At 40.9% G+C, this 21,643-nt stretch overlaps 1 pseudogene; it reads left to right on the top strand.

Annotated features, from left to right (window-relative positions):
• The first annotated feature begins 14,024 nt into the window (after positions 1-14,024).
• LOC121492658 lies at positions 14,025-15,812 on the top strand (annotated as a pseudogene).
• The last annotated feature ends 5,831 nt before the right edge of the window (positions 15,813-21,643 follow it).

The following is a 21,643-nucleotide window of genomic DNA, read 5'->3' as shown; positions in this document are numbered from 1 at the left end:
GGAAACCACTCTTGCATCTCTATTGTCAACTACTTATGAGTTGGCCCAGCCTATTATATAAACTACCTGGTCAGAAACTCCTAGAAAATGCTTTACATATTATACATAATTTAAAAACTGAGCCAGACAGAGCCACATACAGTATTTGTTGAGACTCATTGCCCTTACTATCAAGAAACAACCCAGAAATGCAGCAGTGAGGAAAAAGCACCTGAGCTTCCAGGTCAAATAGAACTGTCAACATGTGGCAAGGTAAATGGAATCTCGGCTTCCTCAAATATATTATGGAGTAACAAACACCTAGAAGCTTTAGGTATAATTCTTAACTGGGAAAAAAATCCAAGATATTTAGCAACCAAGTCAGTGATATTATATAGTAATAGTGCCAAGTGTTAAGTTTTAAGTTGTTTTGGAATAACTTCTTGAATGATTTGGAGTTACTATAGTATAGCTACCAGCTGAGTGATACTACTCCTAGGTATGATTTAACAAGAGCTAGTACCTCTAGATAACTTCTCCTTGATTAGGCCTCTGAAGATTTGTTGCAGCTCAAGGGTGGCTGGGTGATCTGCACACAAGATGTGATAAGCATGTATCTACATGCTAGCTGTCAATCTGAGGTCTATATTTTAAAGTAGCTCAAGACCTAAAAATGACACAAGTATACCCCTCCTCCTCACAATGCTGGGAAGTTGAGGAATCTGGCAGGTGTTGCACATGCCCACTCAACCACCCCCATGGCTCTCAATGGTGGCCACATGGACAATCAAGATCCACATTGACATTGCTTTTAGGCTCCCATTCTAGTGGCTAGCATATCACTAAGGGACTTGTAGTCTTAGCAAGTAGATAGCTTTCACCAATTATGAAGTATTCCCTTAATTAGCACACAGTAAAAATACTGACTCTGCATCTATAGCTGTTCAAATATGCCACAAAGCTTCACATTGTGTATTACTTGAGATGGTATACCTCTAAAACAGGAAACCCTGATTGCTCATGTTTTAGCCCTCTATGACTGTGAGCATGATAACATCAAGGTCTACTTTGTTGACTTATACCTACCATCACCACCACTCCCACAGTAGCAAGACCTCCACAAGAGCCCTCCTCATTATTTCTGGGCCTCAGATAGGCTTGTAAAAAAGTTGGTTTCAGTTCTGCTCTGGCTGTGTTTAGGTCAACTGCCCAAAAGCTCCTGAGGGAAGTGCTACTGGATTAATGACTTCCTACCTTCTAGATGTGCCAAGAGGATCTGCGTTCTCTTCATTTCACCACGTGAGAACCAAACTATGGTTTTTGTTTTTGTTTTTTTTTTTAAGATTTCATTTATTTATTCACGAGAGACAGGCAGAGGGAGAAGCAGGCTCCGTGCAGGGAGCCCAACGCGGGACTCAGTCCTGGAACTGCAGGATAATGCCCTGAGCCAAAGGCAGGCGCTAAACCACTAAGCCACCCAGGGATCCCCCCAAACTATGGTTCTTAAATGAAGCTACTGCCTTGCTTCCATACCACATCAGACACCTTGACCCTACATAGCTGCCCAATTTGAATCGGGGGTTCAGCATTACCACAGCTTTCTGACACTGGTCTGAGGAAAAGATACCTTCCCCTTTCTTCACCTTCCTACTCCCAACACAACATCCCCTTGGCAAATTTAGATTAGCCTCCAAAGAATGCAAACACCTGGGGAAGGGGGAACTAGCCTGGTTGTTCTGAATTCCAATTCAAATTCAGTTTACTTAGAGAGTGCTGAGTAATAGAGGGAAAACATAAAGATTTCCCCCCTATTATGGAAAACTTAATTCAGTTTGATATCCATTTACACTGGTCCTTATACAAGCACTTCCCCAGTCCTTGGTAAAGCCCCTTATAAACACCTATGCTTCTTCGGTTGGCTTATGAGGGGTTTCGGTAACAGCCTATCACTGAAGAGCACCTAGCTTAACTGGAGTGTAATTCAGCCCAGTATGAGGCAGCTTCTCCCACAGTGGAAAAAAAAAAAAAAAAAAAAACCTCTGGTAGTATTCTAGAGGTGGTGGTGAGGATTGAAGGCTCTGTTAAGTTAGATATTGAATGCTTAAGTACTTGATCTCTAAGATACCACTAATTAGAAAATATTCCAAAGGTAAGCACTATACGTAGTATTTTTCTGGTATTCTACCTAGAATTACTAGGAGTTACTAAAACTAAATTTTAGACTCTGTGCTTTGGGTACACATAGCATCGAAGATTCAAGAACAAAGTTTGCCAGCAATAATCAAATAAAGTGCTTGCTAGGGGTGTGGAAGATTGCCATATTGCTGAAGGATGGTTAAAGACAATCATTCTGACAAAGTCCAAGTCAACGGTTAAACGGTTCCAGGTGTTCTGATTCCTGGGCATTCCCCTTTTGAAAGGTTTACAGTTACCTGACAGCAATACTGAAACTGCAATCTACACAGGTCATCTTAGACCAACATCTAAGACAGTAACTTCAAGGGCGATAGTAGATCCCCCCCACCCTCTGCAAAGTTACCTTTTATCTATTCCAATAGGAATGCCACTTGCCTCTGGGCACTTGAGACAGGCTAGTCTGAATGGGAATGTGCTGTTAAGTTTAAAGTGCGTACTAAACTTCAAGGAGTACCAAAATATAAGCCCTTTATTACATGTTGAAATACATTTCATCTATTGAGTTAAAATTAAGTTTAATGGAGTCACTATAACATTTAAGATTATAGTATGTGGTTTGTACCTGTGCTTCTCATGTCTCTTGGACAGCACCATTCTAGAGTCTTCTAAAAATTCTTTATAAGGAATGTACCAAGAACTATATGATTTAGAAGCTTTCCACAAATGCTGTTCTGGAAGTTGAGGGTTCTTCAAGATGAGAACTATATTTCAAAAGACAAGATCACAGGAATTGCTGTTTATACTATAACCCATTTACCTGGGAATTCCTAAACCTAGACCTGAAAACAAAGTGTTACATCAGTCACTTTTTTTTTTTTTTAAGTTCAGTTAGCCAACATATTGTACAGCATTAATTTCAGATGTAGAGTTCAATAATTCATCAGTTCCCCATAACCCTCAGTGCTTATCACATACCTTCTTTAATGTCCATCACCCAATTACCCCAACCCTCACCCACTTTCCCTCCAGAAACCCTGTTTTCTAGAGTTAAGAGTCTTTCATGGTTTGTCTCTGATGATTTCCCATTGTTTTCTCTCCCTTCCCCTATGAGCCTCTGCACTGTTTCTTGTATTCCACATGAATGAAATGACATAATGCTTTCCAATAGACATTTCACTCAGCCTAATACCCTCCAGTTCCATCCACTTCATTGCAAATGGCAGATTTCACTTTTTTGATAGCTTAGTATTCCATTTTGTATGTATATGTATGTATATATACACAAACACACACACCCCACGTCTTTTATTCATTCATCTGTCAGACATCTCAGCTCTTTTTTTTTTTTTTTAGACATCTCAGCTCTTTCCTTAGTTTGGCTATTGTAGACATTGCTATTATAACCACTGGGGTGCAGGCGCCCCTTCAGATCACTATATTTATATCTGTGGGGTAAATACCCAGTAGTGCAGTTGCTGGGTCATAGGGTAGCTCTACTTTTAACTCTTTGAGGACCCTCCATACTGTTTTCCAGAGTGACTGTACCAGCTTGCATTCCCACCAACAGTGTAAAAAGGTTCCCCTTTCTCTGCATCCTCTCCAACATTTGTTTTCTGTCTTGTTAATTTTAGCCACTCTGACTGGTTGAGGTGGTATCTCATTGTGGTTTTGATTTGTATTTCCCTGATGGCAAATGATGTTGAGAATTTTTTCATGTGTCTGTTGGCCATATGTAGGTCTTTGGAGAAATGTCTGTTCCTGTCTTCTGCCCATTTGATTGGATTATTTGTTCTATGGGTGTGGAGTTTGAGAAGTTTTTTTTTTTTTTTAAAGATTTATTTATTCATGAGAGACACAGAGACAGAGAGAGAGAGGCACAGACACAGGCAGAGGGAGAAGTAGGCTCCATGCAGGGAGTCTGAGGTGGGACTTGATCCTCGGACTCCAGGACCATGCCCTGGGCAGAAGGCAGACGCTAAACTGCTGAGCCATCCAGGAATTCCTGAAAGTTCTTTATAGATCTTGGATACTAGCCCTTTTTTGGATATGTCATTTGCAAATATCTTCTCCCATTCTGTAGGTTGTCTTTTAGTTTTGTTGACTGTATCCTTTGCTGTGCAAAAGCTTCTTATCTAGATGAAGTCCCAATAGTTCATTTTTGCCTTTGGTTTCCCTTGCCTTCAGAGACAAGTACAGCAAGAAGTTGCTGTGGCTGAGGTTGAAGAGGTTGCTGATTGTGTTCTCTAGGATTTTAGGAGTTTCCTGTCTCACATTTAGGTCTTTTGTCCATTTTTAATCTACTTTTGTGTATAGTGTGAGGAAATGGTCCAATTTTCCCAGCACCATATGTTGAAGACACTGTCTTTTTTCCAGTGGATATTTGTTCCTGCTTTGTCAGATTATTTGACCATAGAGTTGAGGGTCCATTTCTGAGTTCTGTATTCTGTTCCATTGAATGATGTGTCGTTTTTAAAAGATTGTATTTATTTATTTATGGAGAGACAGAGAGAGAGAGAGAGAGAGGCACACAGACTGAGGGAGAAGCAGGCCCCAAGCAGGGAGCCTGACGTGGGAGTAGATCTGAGGTCTCTAGGATCAGGCCCTGGACTGAAGGCGGTACTAAACTGCTGAGCCACCCAGGCTGCCCTGATGTGTCTATTTTGTGCCAGTACCATACTGTCTTGGTTACAGCTTTGTACTATAGCTTGAAATCTGGCATTGTGATGCCACCAGCTTTGGGTTTTTGTTTTTTTTTTTCAACATTCCTTTGGCTATTCTGGGTCTCTTGTGGTTCCACACAAATTTTAGAATTATTTGTTCCATCTCTGAAAAAATAGGGATTGCATTGAGTGTGTCGATTACTCTGAGTAACAGACATTTTCACAATATTTATTCTTACAATCCATGAGCATGGAATGTTTTTCCATCTCTGTCTTCCTCGATTTCTTTCATAAGTGTTCTCTGGTTTTTAGAGTACAGATGCTTTACCTCTTTGGTTAGGTTTATTCCTAAGTATCTTATGGTTTTTGCTGCAGTTCTTTAAATGTTTGGTAGAATTCCCCTAGGAAGCCATCTGGCCCTGTGAGACTGACTCTTGTGAGACTTTTTATTACTGCTTCAATTTCCTTGCTAGTTGTGGGTCTGTAGTAGGTTTTCTATTTCTTCCTGTTTCAGTTTTGGTAGTTTATAGGTTTCTAGGAATGCATTCATTTCTTCCAGATTGCCTAATTTGTTGGCATAGTTTCTAACATGTTCTTAAAGTTTTATTTCCTTGATATTGGTCATGATCTCACCTCTTTCATGATTTTATTTGGGTTCTTTCTCTTTGAGAAATCTCCCTAGGGTTTTATTTATTTATTTATTTATTTATTTATTTATGATAGTCACACAGAGAGAGAGAGAGGCAGAGACATAGGCAGAGGGAGAAGCAGGCTCCATGCACCAGGAGCCTGACGTGGGATTCGATCCCAGGTCTCCAGGATCATGCCTGGGCCAAAGGCAGGCACCAAACCCCTGCACCACCCAGGGATCCCTGCCTAGGGGTTTTATTGATCTTATTAATTCTTTCAAGGAACCAGCTTCTAGTTTCATTGATCTGTTCTCTGGTTCCTTTGGTTTCTATTTCATTGATTTCTGCACTAATCTTTATTCTCTTCTCCCACTGGGTTTAGGCTTTATTTGCTGTTCTTTTTTCAGGCCCTTTAGGTGTAAAGTTAGCTTGTGTATTTGAGACTTTTCTAGTTTAAGAAAGTCTTGTATTGCTTTGTACTTCCCTCTTTGGACTCCTTTGCTGCATCCCAGAATGAACCATTGTGTTTTCATTTTCATTTGTTTCTGTGAATGTTTTTAATTCTTTAATTTCCTGGTTGACCCATTTATTCTTCACTAGGATGCTCTTTAACCTCCAACTATTTGAGTTCCTTCCAATTTCCTCTTGTGATCGAGTTCAAGTTTCAAAGCATTATGGTCTGAAAATATGCAGGGAATAATCCCAATCATTTGGTACCTGTTGAGACCTGATTTATGATATAATGTCCCTTTTCATCCCTTACTGAAGTGTTTTTTTTTTTTTAAGATTTTATTTGTTTATTCATAAGAGACACAGAGAGAGAGAGAGGCAGAGACATAGGCAGAGGGAGAAGCAGGCTTTATGCAGGGAGTCCAATATGGGACTTGATCCCTGGACCCCAGGATCATACCCTGAGCTGAAGGCACATGCTCAACTGCTGAGCTACCCAGGTGTCCCCAGTCTTTGATTTAAAATCTAATTTGTCTAAGGATTGCTACCCCAGCTTTCTTTTAATGTCCATTAGCATGATAAATGGTTCTCCACCCCCTCATTTTCAATCTCTAAAGGACCTTGGGTCTAAAAATGAATTTTATAGAAAGCATATGAACGGGACTTATTTTGTCTGATACCTTGTGTCTTTTGGAGCATGTAGCCCACTTACATTCTAAGTAACTATCAACAGATAGGAAATCAGTGCCATTGTATTACCTGTAAAGTCATTGTTTCTGTATATGGTCTGTTCCTTTCTGGTCTATGTTACTTTTGGGCTCTCCCTTTGCTTACAGGATCCCCTTTAATATTTCTTTCAGGGCTAGTTTGGTGATCAAATTTTCTGTGATCTGGAAGCTCATTAGCTCTCCTATTCTGAATGACAGCCTTGTTGGATGAAGTATTCTTGGCTCCATACCTTTCTCACTTGGTGCCCTAAATATATCATGCCAGCCTTTCTGACCTGCCAGGTCTCTGCAGCTCTGTCTGCTGCCAGTCTAATGTTTCTACCCTTGTAGATTAAGGACTTCTTGTCTCCAACTGCTTTCAGGATTATTTCTGAGATTTGCAAACTTCACTACTATATGTCAGAGTGTTGATCTATTTTTATTGATTTTTGGAAGAGGTGGTTCTCTATGCCTCCTGGACTTAAATGCAGGTTTCCTTCCCCAGATTAGGAAAGTTCTCAAGTATGATTTGCTCAAATATACATTGTCCCTCTCTTTTCTTCCTCTGGAACCCCAATAATGTTTCACTTTATGGTATTACTGATTTCTCAAAGCCTCCCCTCATGATCCATTTAGTTTTTTCTTCCTCAAATTCTTTACTTTTCCATCATTTTGTCTATGTCATGGACTTTTCTGCCTTATTTACCCTAGATGTTAAGAGTGTCCATTTTAGGCTGCATCTCAGTTAAAGCATTTTTACTTTCAGCTTGATTAGATTTTAGTTCATTTCTGCACTAAAGGGTTCTCTAGTGTCTTCTATGCTTTTTCAAGCCTACCTAGTAGCTTTATGATTGTTTTCCTGAATTCTAGGTCTGACCTATCTTTTCATCAATTAGATAGAGTAGAGTGGATAGTAGATAGGTAGATAGTAGATAGGTAGATAGTAGAGAGGTAGAGTATTACCTCTGGTTCTTTTGTTGTGAATTTCCTCTTCTAGTCATTTTGTCCAGAGAAGGGATGAAATGAGGGGGGGAAAATATATCAAAAATATCAACCATGACCCCAGAAAAATACACACTAGACAAATCTGAAGATATCCAAAACCAAGTAGAGAAAAAAATATAATCTCACAAGTGGACAAAACATGGTGATAAACTTGGGCCTGGGTGTATTTTAGTCTGTTAGAAGACACTTGATACCAAGATTACAAAAAAAAGAAAAAAAAAAAAAAGAAAACCCAAGTAAAATCACATACAGTGAAAGGAAGCCAAAAAATGATCTATAAAATATAATAATTAATCTTAAAAGACTTAAACACAAAGTTGATAAAAGAAACCAGTAAAAAGGGGGAAAAGGCTTTAAACTGAAAGACTAAAGACTCAGGAGAAAAAAAAAACACCTTGATTTCTATGTATGATGTTCCCCTAATACAGGAGTTTTTCAGTTCCGTGTGATTCATACACTTGGTCTGAGCCTAACCTTCTGGCTGGTCTTGGGGGAGAGACCTGTTGCACTGCATCTCAGGTGTCTTTGCCTGGGCAAAGTTCTACCACCCCGGGGGGCAGGCTCAGTGTAAACTGCTTCAGGTTGCTCTATGTGGCTTTTGTTCCCTGAAGGCTTTCTGCTGCAGCTTTAGAAGATGAAAAAAATTAAAATGCCAGTGCCCCTATCTCTAGCCCTGAAGCTGAATGATCTCAGCTCCCACTCTGCAGAGCACCCTCAGGGAAAAGCAGTCAATCAACATTTGTGTCCTGCGGGGCACACATGCACCAATCTTCCCGGGGGAAGGAGGGAGGCATTCTGTTTGCTGGGCCCTTACTTGGAGAGCAGTTGCCTGATCATGTCACAGCTCACAGTTTATGGCAACACCAAGCCAAGAGCCTAGTCCTGGGCTCGCTGATTATAGCTGGTTTTCCCTGCTCCATGCCTAGAAACTGCTGCTCTCAGGCACCCCCATTATTTCCATGACCCTGGGGATCCTGACCACACTATCCCACCTAGGATTCCACCTCTTTTTGCCACCTGAGCACATTTCATGCAGGGACTTTCCTCCCTGGAGCAGACTTTTGAAGGTTCCAATTTTGCACTCTGCTGCTACATCCCATAGCCAACTGACAGAGGCTCCCTCCCCTTGCAGTTTATCTTCCAATATATCCCCTCAGATTCACTTTTCTCACTTCCCCACCTTGCAAAAAGTGGTCACTTTTCTATTGTGCAGCAAGGCTTTTCTTAGATCTCAGGTTGAATTCATAAGTGTTCATCATTTGATGTGTAGGTGAATTCAAGTTACTTAGATGAGACTCCTCTGACATTTTCCCTCCACCACGACATCAGGTCTCTTTTGATTATTATTCCTTGTACTTTAGTTGATCACGCCCCATTTAAACATCCCGCAGGGAATTCTCTGAATGTTTCAGAAACCTCTCCTGTGATACCACAGGCCAAAACCTAACCTGGACTTTTCCACGGTTCTCCTTCAGCTCAAAAGTTGGCTTTGCTTCCACCAGACCATGCCCTGGGGAAGTGAGACCACATTTTGTGGTCAGCTAGTGGGCCTTCCTGCTAGTGCAGCAAAGCTTCATTCATTTCACTCCATACTTAGTCTTCAAAAGCCCTTTCTCTATCACCTAGTTGAATAAAATTGTGCCTGGATTAGACACGAAATTTTAAACCAGGGCTTAATGGCTTTTATTGTAATGAGTTTAGGCTAAAGGAAGAGTCTCCAACCCTTTCCAAAATTACTTCAAAGAATAACAGACTTGAAAGTTGGTTCTGATTCTCAGCCTGCCTTCCCTCGCCTTTTTCCCCTGAAGAATTATGCTGTAACTGATTAAGCACCCTGAGCCACAGCTGGGTGCTAAATTCCTTTATAAGCCATGCTGTAAGGTTCCTGGAAGGCAACACCTCCCTTCCAGAGTGTGCTCTGCACAGGGGTGTTGAATCTAGTTGCCTACAGACCAACCTCACATAACACACAAGCTTCAGAGAAGAATTGTTTGCTCGCAGCCAGTCACTTGCACTCATCAGTCTCGGGACCACAGCTCTGGTTTGGGAAGTGAAGGAAAACAGACCTAATTAAACTCTGGCCACCACAGCTCACACCCACAGGCCTCTGCAAGATTAGTTCCTTGGAGGAAAAAAAATGCCAGCCTTTGGAGTTAAATACAATCAGGTCTGTGAAAGGGCTGTTATATATGTAAATTACCTATCAAAGGAGTCCAAACTATAGTGAAGGCCAAAGCTTCCCAGTGAGTCTTTCCTCCAACTCCATCTCCATTTAAGACCTCAGACTCAGCACTACAATACACATCAACAGAAGCCTGAAGACCCAGAGTGAGGTGATTTCTACTTAAACTTAAGTTTGCCATAGGAAGAAAGGAGATTGGGCCTAGAAATGGAGTTTCCCTAGAGGCATCCTGAGAATTTAGAGAAGTTAATGCTGTAGTCATAGCTGCAAGCTTGAGGTATCTTCCTTAATAAGGACTGATTTTTTAAAAAATTTTATTTATTCATGATAGTCACACACAGAGAGAGAGAGAGAGGGGCAGAGGTAGAAGCAGGCTCCATATAGGGAGCCCGACACAGGATTCGATCCCGGGTTTCCAGGATCGCGCCCTGGGCCAAAGGCAAGTGCTAAACCGCTGCGCCACCCAGGGATCCCAAGACTGAGTTTTTAAAAAGCTAATGAGTAGGCATTTTTTTCCTTCAAGCTTAAGTACTGTGTTTAAACATTTTCAGACTATATTCCCCAATATCTCGGATGTTCCCTGGGCCCATTGGGGCAGTAGGCTGGTAAAAGCATACTCCCCTGCTGCTCCTAGAGCAGCCCTTTCTTTGCTATGCATCAAAATTGGCGGGAAAAGGTTCAAAAGTACTTATTTGAATTAAGATATCTAATATTGCCTCACCTACAGGTAGATTTATGGGGCTGGATGTGGAGGTCTTGATATTCAGAGTGCTATCTTTAATAAAATACTGCTGAGAAACTAACATCTTCTCCTAAAGGCACAAGTTTTAGTTGATCTGGTAACAATTTCTATCATCGAATTCTCTCACCATTGACACTTTTCCTACTTTTCTTGCTTAGTTCTTGTCTGAGTGGCTGATTACCATTAAGATAAGGATATGGGTCTTTGACTAAGGACACTTTAAAGTTTGGTGCTAATAAGATATAGCAAACAACCAGTTTCCTAGGAAAGTAGAACTGAACTCTGGTGTCGAGCAGCTCTAGGTAAACAGTGGATACTAGGCAGAAACCCAAGAAATGAATTGAACCCAAAATGGTCTTGACACACTTAAGAATTTCTATTAACGCCACCCTGAGGGCTAGTCAGGGTTTGACTTACAAAAAGCTAAATCCCAGGCAAGTTTTAGGAGACAACTTATGAGGTTTGTGGGCCAGTGGACCAGAAAGCAGACTGCACATCAGGCCAAAGCTCAGAAGTATCCACACAGATGAAGTGCCCTAAAGCATAGCCAAATTTCCACTGGCAGGGGAAAATTCTGCACTATTACAGGTCTTATTCTAAAAAGAAGTTTGACATTTAAAAAGCTTAATGTTATTCAACCTCTTCTCGCCCTCTCCAATTATGGTCTTAGTTACAAGCTTGTCTCCTAACCCTTCATCATACCCTAGTTCGCCATACCCTAGTCTGGCTACTCCAGAAGCCTATGCAGTAACACCTACAGAGATACCAGTTGCATGGAATTCACCAGCAGTTGAGTCCTTTAAGCAAAGAGTAGGTGTCAATCATTTTGCCCTGCATTTCTAAGGTGAGAAAGGCAAACTTGTGTGTCTCTAGTCAGTTTTCTATTGAGAGGTATTTTGTCCAGTAATCCACTGAAATATTTTGTAGGTTTGAAGTTGTGTATATGGTTTGTTTTTTTGTTGTTTCCGTTAGCTTTTATAGTTAATGAAGCTTACAGAAGTGGAAGGAGGCTAGTAGACAAAATATATATGCACTACCTCTTAGACTTCATTTATATTTAACTGAATTCTTGGTTGATCATTAAGTCACTAGCTTCTGGAATTATTAGAGGCAGAGAAGTTTTGCTATCAGTAAAGAGACAGTTACAGGTGAGAACTATACAGGATGAATAATGAGAAATTGGTTTTCAGGGTTAGGCAGCCACAGAGAAGCTAAGTCTCTCACTGCTCTCCCTGGGCTTCATCTTGCTGAGTTCTCCCACCCCACCCCCAACACCCCAGTTCTAATTATGACCATTAACTAGCAGCATCCTTTGGAAAGGCTGAGACTTAAGATCTCATATCTCATCTGTCAAGTGATTCTACATTAAGCAGATTGCCAAAGCCAGAACTGCACATCTTTGAGCCCAAGATCTACAAGGCAAGATATTTGTTCTTCTTGAGCCCTGCTTCCCTCATAAAGTACAGTATTAACAAAATTAACTCCCCATTCACGGAAGTATGAGGATATGTAACTTTGTCTACCCTCATCCCCATTTTTTCCAGATTTTTCTTAAAGCAGGTAGACACAGGTGTTTAAAGTTACATCACGATTTTTATAAGAAACAAGTCGGCACACAGACTGCAATGCAATTTGCTATGTAGCACTTGGGAAATCCTCATGGTCAAGATACTGTATCCATCACATAGGATGGTCTTGATCAGTCTGTTACAAAGATGCCACATTATCCCTTTTCTCCATGACAGACACTGGTTTCTCAATAAGCTCAAGGAAGCCTCACAATTCTCATAGTGCCCTGGGTAACCATTTAAGCAGATCAAGTTTCCTCACTATCCCAACTACCAAGGCTTCATTCCGTTCACTCATCAGTAAAGTGCTCTCAAATAAGCAATCCTGACATTAACTGAAGAGCCCGAAGAGGAAGAAATACAATTCCCCCTCAACTCCACATTCAAGTAGGTGAATCCTTTTCAGATCAGACAACTGCTTTCTAAGGGAGTGTGGTTAAAACCCGTAACTCCCTGGTAAGAAGACTCAAAAGCACATGGTGAAGTTCACTTTAATCCTTTACTAACAGATCACTAAAGACCCTTCCTTCCCTTGAAGAAATGTAATTCAGAAATACCCTACATTTTTTGCCCATGACTTTCACCCAAGCCAAACTAACGATAGTCTCTAAAGCAGGGAGAAAGTAGTTTTCCCTCACTTTCTGCCTTTACTTTAGACAGGAGTTTCCAATAGACTTTACGACTCCCACTGAAGGCTAGAAAGAAAGGATTCAGAAAATTTTCATGAAGAAAGCAAGATAAGTGAATTTGCTTTAAGTATAGAAGCCATGTACTTTTAAAGCTTTATACAACTGCAGTGAAGTAGGTGGAAGAGTGATTTTGCTGAAGCATCTTTTAAGCTGGAGGTTAAACAAACTAATTAGAAGCAGGTGGCTTCTCAGATTCAAGCATTAAACTCAAAACTGAGGACTCAATGTTAAGTTTCTCCAAGGACTCCCTTTAGGAACCCCAATAATTAGAAAATTTCTCCTCTGTTTGTATTTCAAGGAAGACAGACCTGATAAAAGGACTTTAGGAAGGAACTATAACTTTGTAGGAGATATTTTCTGTCTGCAAACAGCTGGTTTTATGTTGTTTGCTTAGGATTTCTTTGTCTTTTTTCTTCACTCGCCTTTCATTTCTAAAGTAAGCTACCCAAAATTTTCCTTGAGACCTAGAAGTTTGGTTCTTTCCACTCACCCCTTCTTAATCAGCGGAGAACTTCCCAGCTACCAGTACGTCTGTAAAACTTTAGACTGTATTCACTCACTGACCCCCTACTAACATCTGCAGCAGCAGCAGAGCAAAAAAACTACCTCAGGCCAACTTTCTTCTGTTTATACTCAAAGCCCCGCCTTCACCTTGGGTGCAGACCAATGAGAAGACCTAGGATCTATTGCTGCTCTGCAATTGCTCCGGGATTTCAGGCTAGTGAAAAACCGGTCTCCAGATGCAAGGAAGCCAGAGATTCTTATTAGGCTTCCTATTTTAAAGAACCATTACAGGTCCTCTTTGCCTTTTTTTTTCCCCCTCACTGTGTTGTAAGGTGAGCCAACCGAGTGGTTGAAGACTGTTCTGAGGGCATAATTTAGAATCACCTTGTAAAAATGGCTGGATCAGCTACCCCTCTAGCACTTAGTCTTAATATAAAATAATTTTAGGGGTGCCTGGGTGGCGCAGTGGTTAGGAGTCCACTCTTGGTTTCAGCTCAGGTCCTGATTTAGGGGTTGTGAGATTGAGCCCTCCTAGGGCTTCACGCTCAGTGTGAAGTCTGGTTAAGTTTTTCACCCCCTCTACCCTCGCCCCCTGCCCTGTGTGTACTCGCTCTCACTTTTTCAAAAATAAATCTTTAAGAATAAATAAAAGATTTTTAATGTGTTTTAAGGAATATCAAAAGGAAAAACATGAGATGCTAACACACATGCACAGCAACTGCTCCAGTTGGGCTCCCCTTTCTTGGCCCAAGGCACCCAAGGGCAGGACCGTGATGGCCATGAGTATGGGCACCGCGCTGGCACTCTTCTCCCTCCTGTCCCTGCTGCTCTTTGCCGGGATGCATATATATAGCCTCCAGCTGGCTTCCCCTAAGTGACTTACCATCAAAGGGGACACCTGCTGGGCTCCAGCCTTCTCTCTCACCGCCTTCAGTAATCTGATGAATGTTGTCTTTGGCAAAGGATTCCAAGCAAAGATCTTCCCTGAGATTCTTCTCTGTCTCCTTTTGGCTCTCTTTGCATCTGGCCTCATCCACCAAGTCTGTGTTAGGACTTGCTTCACCTTCTTCATGGTTGGCCTCAACTATATGAACAAGATCTCCTCTCTGTATCAGGTAACAGTTCCATTCCTCACACCAGCCAAGATCACAGGGTAAGAGCAAAAAGAGAAGCTGACCCCAAATGTCCAATAAAGTTTGAGGAACGACGGAAGGGGAGGGGAGAGAGGAGGAGGGGAAGGTAGGAAGGAAGGTAGAAGGAAGGAAGGAAGGAAGGAAGGAAGGAAGGAAGGAAGGAAGGAAGGAAGAAAAAAGAGAAAGAGTAGCTATTTGATCAGACATCTTGTGTTAGTGTGTTAGTGTCAAACATCCTTACTCTCAGACAACACTAATCATCATGCTCACCTGTATCATTCATTTATTCTTTCGTTCACAACTATTATTAAAGTCTATGATTTGGAGAAAGCAAGGAGGTGACCTAGTGGGTCATGGGCTTTGTCTGTGTTTCTCAGAATCCTCAGGATCCACGTGTTTTCTGAAAATTTAATTCCATTTGTAGATTTGAGAGTAAAAAGTATTATGATTAGACACTAATGAGCCAAACTGATATAAATAAATGATTTAATTAATAAATAGAGGAGGAGAGACAAATCTTCTTTACAGAATAATTTGAAATAATATATGTCCATACTTCCCAATCCATGAGGTGGATTTTAATTACCCTCCCTTTGAGTGTGGGCTGGGCTTAGTGACTCCGGTATCTAAGAACAGAGTAGGGAAACGAAAAAAATAATCATTTTGCATACACCTGAAACTAATATCACTGTATGTTAACTAATTTTTTTAAAACTTAAAAAAAATAATTTTATGAAGAAACCTGGTAGTGTTTCCCTTAACTTTGTCTTTTTTTTTTTTTTAAAGGATTTACTTATTTATTCACGAGAGACACAGAGAGAGAAGCAGGCTGCCTGCAGGGAGCCAATGTGGGACTCGATCCTGGAATTAGGCCCTTGAGCGGAAGGCAGACACACAACTGCTGAGCCACCTAGGCATCCCTGCCTTAACTTTGTCTTAACACTACCTTAATGAAGTGATCCAGGTTAACATCATCAGTGATAAGTCATGTTGCTATTAAACACCCTTAAATATAGTGAGAAGAGCCCTTCATCCCTATGATATCCTTCCTCAAAACCCTTCAAAAGAGTTAATCAAGGTCATGAAAAATAAAGAAAGACTGAGGAGCTTCACAGACCAGAAGAGACTAAGGATGTATGTCAACTAAATACAACATGGTACCCTGGGTAGGATCCTGGAACAGAAAAATACATTAGTGGAAAAATTGGTGAAATCCAAATAAAGTTTGGAGTTCAGTACATACAATGTATAAATGTCGATCTTTTAGTTTTGGCAAATGTACCATGATTATATAAAACGTTAACATTAGGGGAAACTGAGTAAAGGGAATAAGGAACTTTCTTTACTGTCCCTGCAACATTTCTGTGAATCTAAGATCATTCACAAATAAAATACTTACTTGAAAGAAAAACTAAGAAAAGGAAATAAGGAAAATCCACATGAACTTTTAAGATAAAATGCAAGTCTTCAAAAAAATTTTATGCTTATAGCAGACTGCTTTAAACTATGCATCCCCTATAGCGCACCTGAGTGTCTCAATGGTTGAGCATCTGCCTTTGGCTCAGGGTGTGATCCTGAGGTCCTGGGATGGAGTCCTGCATCAGGCTCTTTGCAGGGAGCCTGCTTCTCCCTCTGCCTATGTCTCTGCCTCTCTCTCTGTGTCTCTCATGAATAAATAAATAAAATCTTTAAAAAGATAAATGAACTATGCTTCCCCTAGACTTGCTAGAAGCACTTTTCCATTTTAGGGGTAATTTAGAGCAAAAGTTTGAAAGGTTAGATAAATACCAAAGCTATTTGAAGGATGGGATAAGGCTAGAGGCTAAGAGGCCAGCTGGAATCCACCTAGGATATAACCAGTCTGAGGCAACAAGTCAATCGACAACTAGAAACAAATTGACTTATTTATTCCTGTGATTGCTACCAGTGCTTTCTGGGAATTTGCTAATTCCAGTCAACCATTTTCATCTTGACTGTTCATGTATCTGTAGTCATGAGAGAAGAGATTCTATTCTCAGGTAGCCAGGTTACATCAAAATTACCAAATCTGCTTAAGAAGAATGTGTGGTTTGTTTTTTTTTTTTTTTTAAGATTTTATTTATTTGACAGAAAGCACCAGCAGGGGGCATGGCAGGGAGAAGAGGGAGAAGCAGACTCCCTGCTGAGCAGAGCGCTGATGTGGGGCTCCATCCCAGGACCCTGGGATCACGACTTGAGCTGAAGCAGACACTCAGGCAACTGAGCCATCTGGTGCTCCAAAGAATGTGTTTTAAAAAAACAACACCTAAAAACCAAAAACAAAGCACAACACCTACTATGGAAGATAGGGTAAGTAGTAAAGAACATGAACATTGAAGGTAGGCAGACAAAACTGGGTTTAATTATCTACTAGATTTAATTCTTAGTTTATTGGCTATGTGATCTCACACAAGCTTTAGGCCCTCATCTGTGAAATGGGAATAAAGAGTGCTTACTCAAAAGATTATTGTGAGGGCCGATCAATAATATGTAATGAAAAGCATCTATAATAGTTCATGGCACACATAGAGCACTTACTATTATTACATAGATCTGTTCTACACCCAATACATATTGATTGACTCACTTAATCCTCACAACAATCCTATTATTCATCTTTTTTTTTTTTAAAGATTTTTATTTATTTATAAGAGAGAGAGAGGCAAAGACACAGACAGGGAGAGAAGCAGGCTCCATGTAGGGAGCTCGATGTGGGACTCGATCCCAAGTCTCCAGGATCACGCCCTAGGCCGAAGGCAGGGCCAAACCACTGAGCCGCCCAGGCTGCCCTCCTATAATTATTATATCTTTTGCCCTATTATTCATCTTTATGTTCCACATGGGGAATCTGAGCCACAGGACAATGAATTATTGGCCCAAGGCAACATAGCCTGTAAATGATGTAACCTGATTCAAATCCAAGCAGTCTGGCTCTAGAATTCTTGCTTTTAGTTGGCACACTGTATTACCTCTTCTGTTATCAGAAAGGAAGAAAGAAGAAAGGGGATAGAGCATCCTGGGAAGTCCAAGAAGAGGTACCTTTAAGAAAAGTTAAGTGGTCAGCTCTACTGCAGCAGTGCAAATATATAAATAATGTAGGTATGAATTAGGAATGATATCAAATTCATGTCTAAGAGACTATTAGAATGGTATCGCTTCTGCAGGCGCAAAAGTCAATGAGAACATTCCTTTATAAGTCATGTAATAACACTGTAAAAGTAAAGTTTACCAAATTAGAGTTCTCTCCCCACATGCTTATCCCACTGTTTTCTCAGTTGATTTCCTGGACAGAAAGCTCAAATACTAGTTCAAAACTAGATACATGACAACCTCACTGTAGAAGAGTCTGCCAACATTCCACACTTAATCATCCTTCTTCAAGATAAAAGCCAACCCAACCTAAGGCAACCTTCTGAAAGGCTTCCCCTGCTTTCCAGCCTAAGTAGAGGGCAACCACAAAAATAAAAGGCCCAGGTTGGGCTCCTAACTTGGCGACCCCATCTCTAATTTACTGTTTAAATGTTAAAAGGTACCACCCTGTGAGTCCTTATTCTGAGCCAGGTAATCTATACTTTGACTCATTTAATTCACCCTTGACCCCCATGAGCTAAATATTGACATTCCAATTTATGAGTGAAAAAATTCAGGTTCAGAAGGATTAAGCAATTTTCTCCCCAAGTTACACAGCTAGCAAGAGTCAGTGCCAGGATTTAAACCCCAGCTGTTCACATTCCAAGGCCCTGCTCTTCAGCACTAAGATATACAGTTGAGGTTGTCAAAAAGGTGTATTTGAAGGGCAGAGCCAGTAACAACTTGTCATGGCCTTATTATCCCTTTTTCCAATGAGAGATCCCTAAAACCCACAAGAGAATAAAGACAAAAATGTTCTTTCTGCAATAGGAGCCATCCTTAGGGACAGGCCCAGAGACAATAGGTACAGGGAAAGCACTCCAATTTTTATTTCAACAGCTTCATTTCAATTCTGTTATCCTGAACTAAGGCAAACTGCTACAGAATCAAGATCCTCCTCGACCTCTTTTTTCTGTCTTCTTTCCCTCCACCCAAACCTGAATTGGTGAAGGAGGGACCAGGGAAGAAAGAGAAATAGGGTTTGTGCAAAGAACAATTCCAGTTTCAGTTTTCCTAACTCGTTCCAACCCGGACTGATTCCACTAGGTATTTCACCAGAGCTACTTGCTGCTCTCACTGCCTTCTGATGCTTGCTTGGGCCTTGTGCCTGTTCTTTGAAGTACAAAGGCAGCCAGGGAACAGGTGATCCCTACCAGCACAGAAGAAAGAAGTCCTTGTGTCCATGGTCTGCCTTTGAAAGCTTGTGTTTGTTACTTCGTAACTCATTATTTGGATGGGGTGGATCGTGTTACATATACAGATAGATCATAGAATTTATTTGATCTTTTACAGCATTCATATGATATTGAACTTCAGAATGTGCAAGCCTAATTTAGACTATGAACAGACCTAGAACTTTCCAATTCCTTGTCATGCCTATATTCTTATGTCTCCTGTTTGAAATGAGAAAGCAGCTGCCAGTGTAGCAAAAAGCCTACCCATATAGACTTTCTCTTGAGTCCTCCTACCTCAGCATCCATCTGCTACCACCATAGTTTAAGCCTTTGTTTCTCACTATTCCTTTTCTCTATTCTTCCTGCTGTCTTCACTACCTTCAAGATACTACCCTCTAGACCATTCTCCACACTACATCCAGAGAGATCTTCCTAGAACAAAACTCTTCTCTGGCTCCCCATCATGCTCAGGCTAACGACAAAATTCTTACCATAGTAAAAAACAAAAACAAAAAAGAGAAGGGAGAGAGGGAGGGAGAGAGAGGTCATTTAAAAAATTTTTATTTGGTTAACATAGAGTGCAATATTGGTTTCTGGAGTAGAATTCAGTGATTCATCACTTACATACAACACCCAGGGCTCATCACAAGCACCCTCCTTAATACCTATCACATCTAGCCCATCCCCCACCCACCTCCCCTCCAGCAACCCTCAGTTTGTTCTCCATCATTAACACTAGAGAGAGAGGTCATTTACTGACTGCTTCAGTCTTCCATCAGTCAAATGCCATCTTTCTCTGGGCCCCTTTGATTGGTCTTCCTTCTAGCACTTTTCCCATTCTGTTTCATCCTCTAGTACCATCCTCTGCCTTTTTTCATCCTCCTCATCCACCTAGCTAATTCCCACTCATCCTTTAAGGATTGATGCAAGTTTTGTCTTTTTCAGAAAGCATTTCTCTATTAGACACCCCAAAGTAGGCTAAGAAGCTTCCTCCTGTCCTCCTAAGGGAAAAACTAACATATCTCTTGTTACAACTCCATTGTCACTACCTGTTCACTTGTCTGTTTTCTTCACCAAAATTGAGCTCATGGAAAATATGTCTGCTTATTCACCTTTATGACTCAGTCCCTGGAATAGTTCCTGTCCGTGATTTTTAAGAGAATGAAGGAATGAAAGGGTGAATAAATGGCCAGTTTGCTTTATCAAGAAATAAATGACATACTCAAATGGGGTAATTGAGAAGAGCTTAATAAGGCACCACTTATAAGGAAAACCAAAGAAAAAATGAAGTATCCCTGGGGCCAGCTACAGCAGGAGCTGGGACCATCTCTAAGCCTGAAGTTACAAGGAGAATCCAAATCACTGCAAGGAAGGATCAATGGACAGGGGGTAAGTTCAGTAGTGGTCTTCAGTGAAGAATGCATCCAACCTGTAGTGACTTGGCATGATATGAGCTGAAAGAGTAAGTGCTTTGAAGGCACTCTCTTCCCATCCTCCAATCTTCTGTTACTGCCTCTCACTGGCCAAATCTACCAGAAGCCAGGGGGCAAGGGAACCTATGATGTAATTAGCATGGGTCAACTCCCAACGCACAGAGCAGGGTGGGGAGGAGATCTAGAAGAGCAAATGGAAAAGATCCAACACAGTTTCTTTCCAAGAACAGAATCTTTGCATCCTAAAGATTAAGTTCAAGAATAATAATCAGAGAAAAATTTATCTTCTTTGTAGCTGGTAAGAGAATTGCTTCTAAGGCGAGAGAAACACTTGAATAAGCCAGTTGTTATAAAGCATAGAGCAAAGGGCTAGCACCCAGGTTTCTTGCAGAAGAAGCACCTTCCTATGGGTAATAAAGGATAAAAAGGGAGGGAGAATGGAGTTGAATGCATTCTTGGGGCAAGGTTAAGAGGAAGAGGGGACATGGCTGAGGACCATGAAGAAAGAGTTAGGAGAATAAGTCAAGCTAATGGAGATTTTTCCAAGTGAAATTGTGGGTACTTTGTGCAGCAAGGTATCTTTCTGTGGTCATCATGAACCCATAGTAAGAATTTATTTTAAAATCATTATATGTTCACTGTGAATGGGTTGTTTGTGGAAGTTAATGGAAAGATTGAGTTTATTCACATTAAGATTGGTACCAAGCTGCCAAAGACAAGGATCCAAGAGGAAAAACACCTTTCTTAGTCAAACAGAGAAGGGACTGGGGTTCTGAGAAGTAAAGAGACTGAGTGAAGAGCACAGCATTAGAAGAGTTAAAGCAGGACCCAAACCTGGGATGTCTGGCTCGAATCTGGGGGCATTTTCCTCTGTCAATCTGCCTCCTTCCATTGTGTCTCTAAGGGTAAGTGAGAAGACACAGGAACCATGGCTATGTACTTCTTATGGCTTACAGATATATACTAATTAAGGGCTAGAGTTTATGGGGGATATACTGTGTGTCAAGAGCTTTATATGGGTTATCTTGTCTAATCAAAGTAACCCAGGAGAGCTTCTAGTACTATCCTATTTTACTGATGTGGAAATACATTGGAAAGATGAAGCAACTTTCCCTAAGTGCAGACTTAGAATTCAGCACTCCAACTCTGCCCATCTGTGTTTGTAGAACATCTCAACAGCTGTGAGGACTTTTACTCACTTTCAGCATTATTAAAGGGAGCATTTATACCCTTCTAAATGAAAACCTACTAATAAAAGTGTTTTTTGAAGTTGGGTTGCCACCAGCTCAAAATACTATGGATCTGTTATTAAGAGTCTCCTTGATTTTTAGCCCCAATTCCAGCTATCTTGCATATCACAGTAGCTGCCACAGTTGTATTTTTCACATATTGTCTTTGAAATAAGACTACATGTGGCAACTTTGGAATCCCACAGAGCTCCCTCAAGACTCCATATGTTAGAGGAGGTTCCCTACAGTGACCTCCACAGCAACTCATCTCCTCC

The sequence above is a fragment of the Vulpes lagopus genome, chromosome 6 (genome assembly GCF_018345385.1).
Source record: "Vulpes lagopus strain Blue_001 chromosome 6, ASM1834538v1, whole genome shotgun sequence".
Lineage (NCBI taxonomy): Eukaryota > Metazoa > Chordata > Mammalia > Carnivora > Canidae > Vulpes > Vulpes lagopus.
This window is presented reverse-complemented; position numbering and strand designations above follow the sequence as displayed.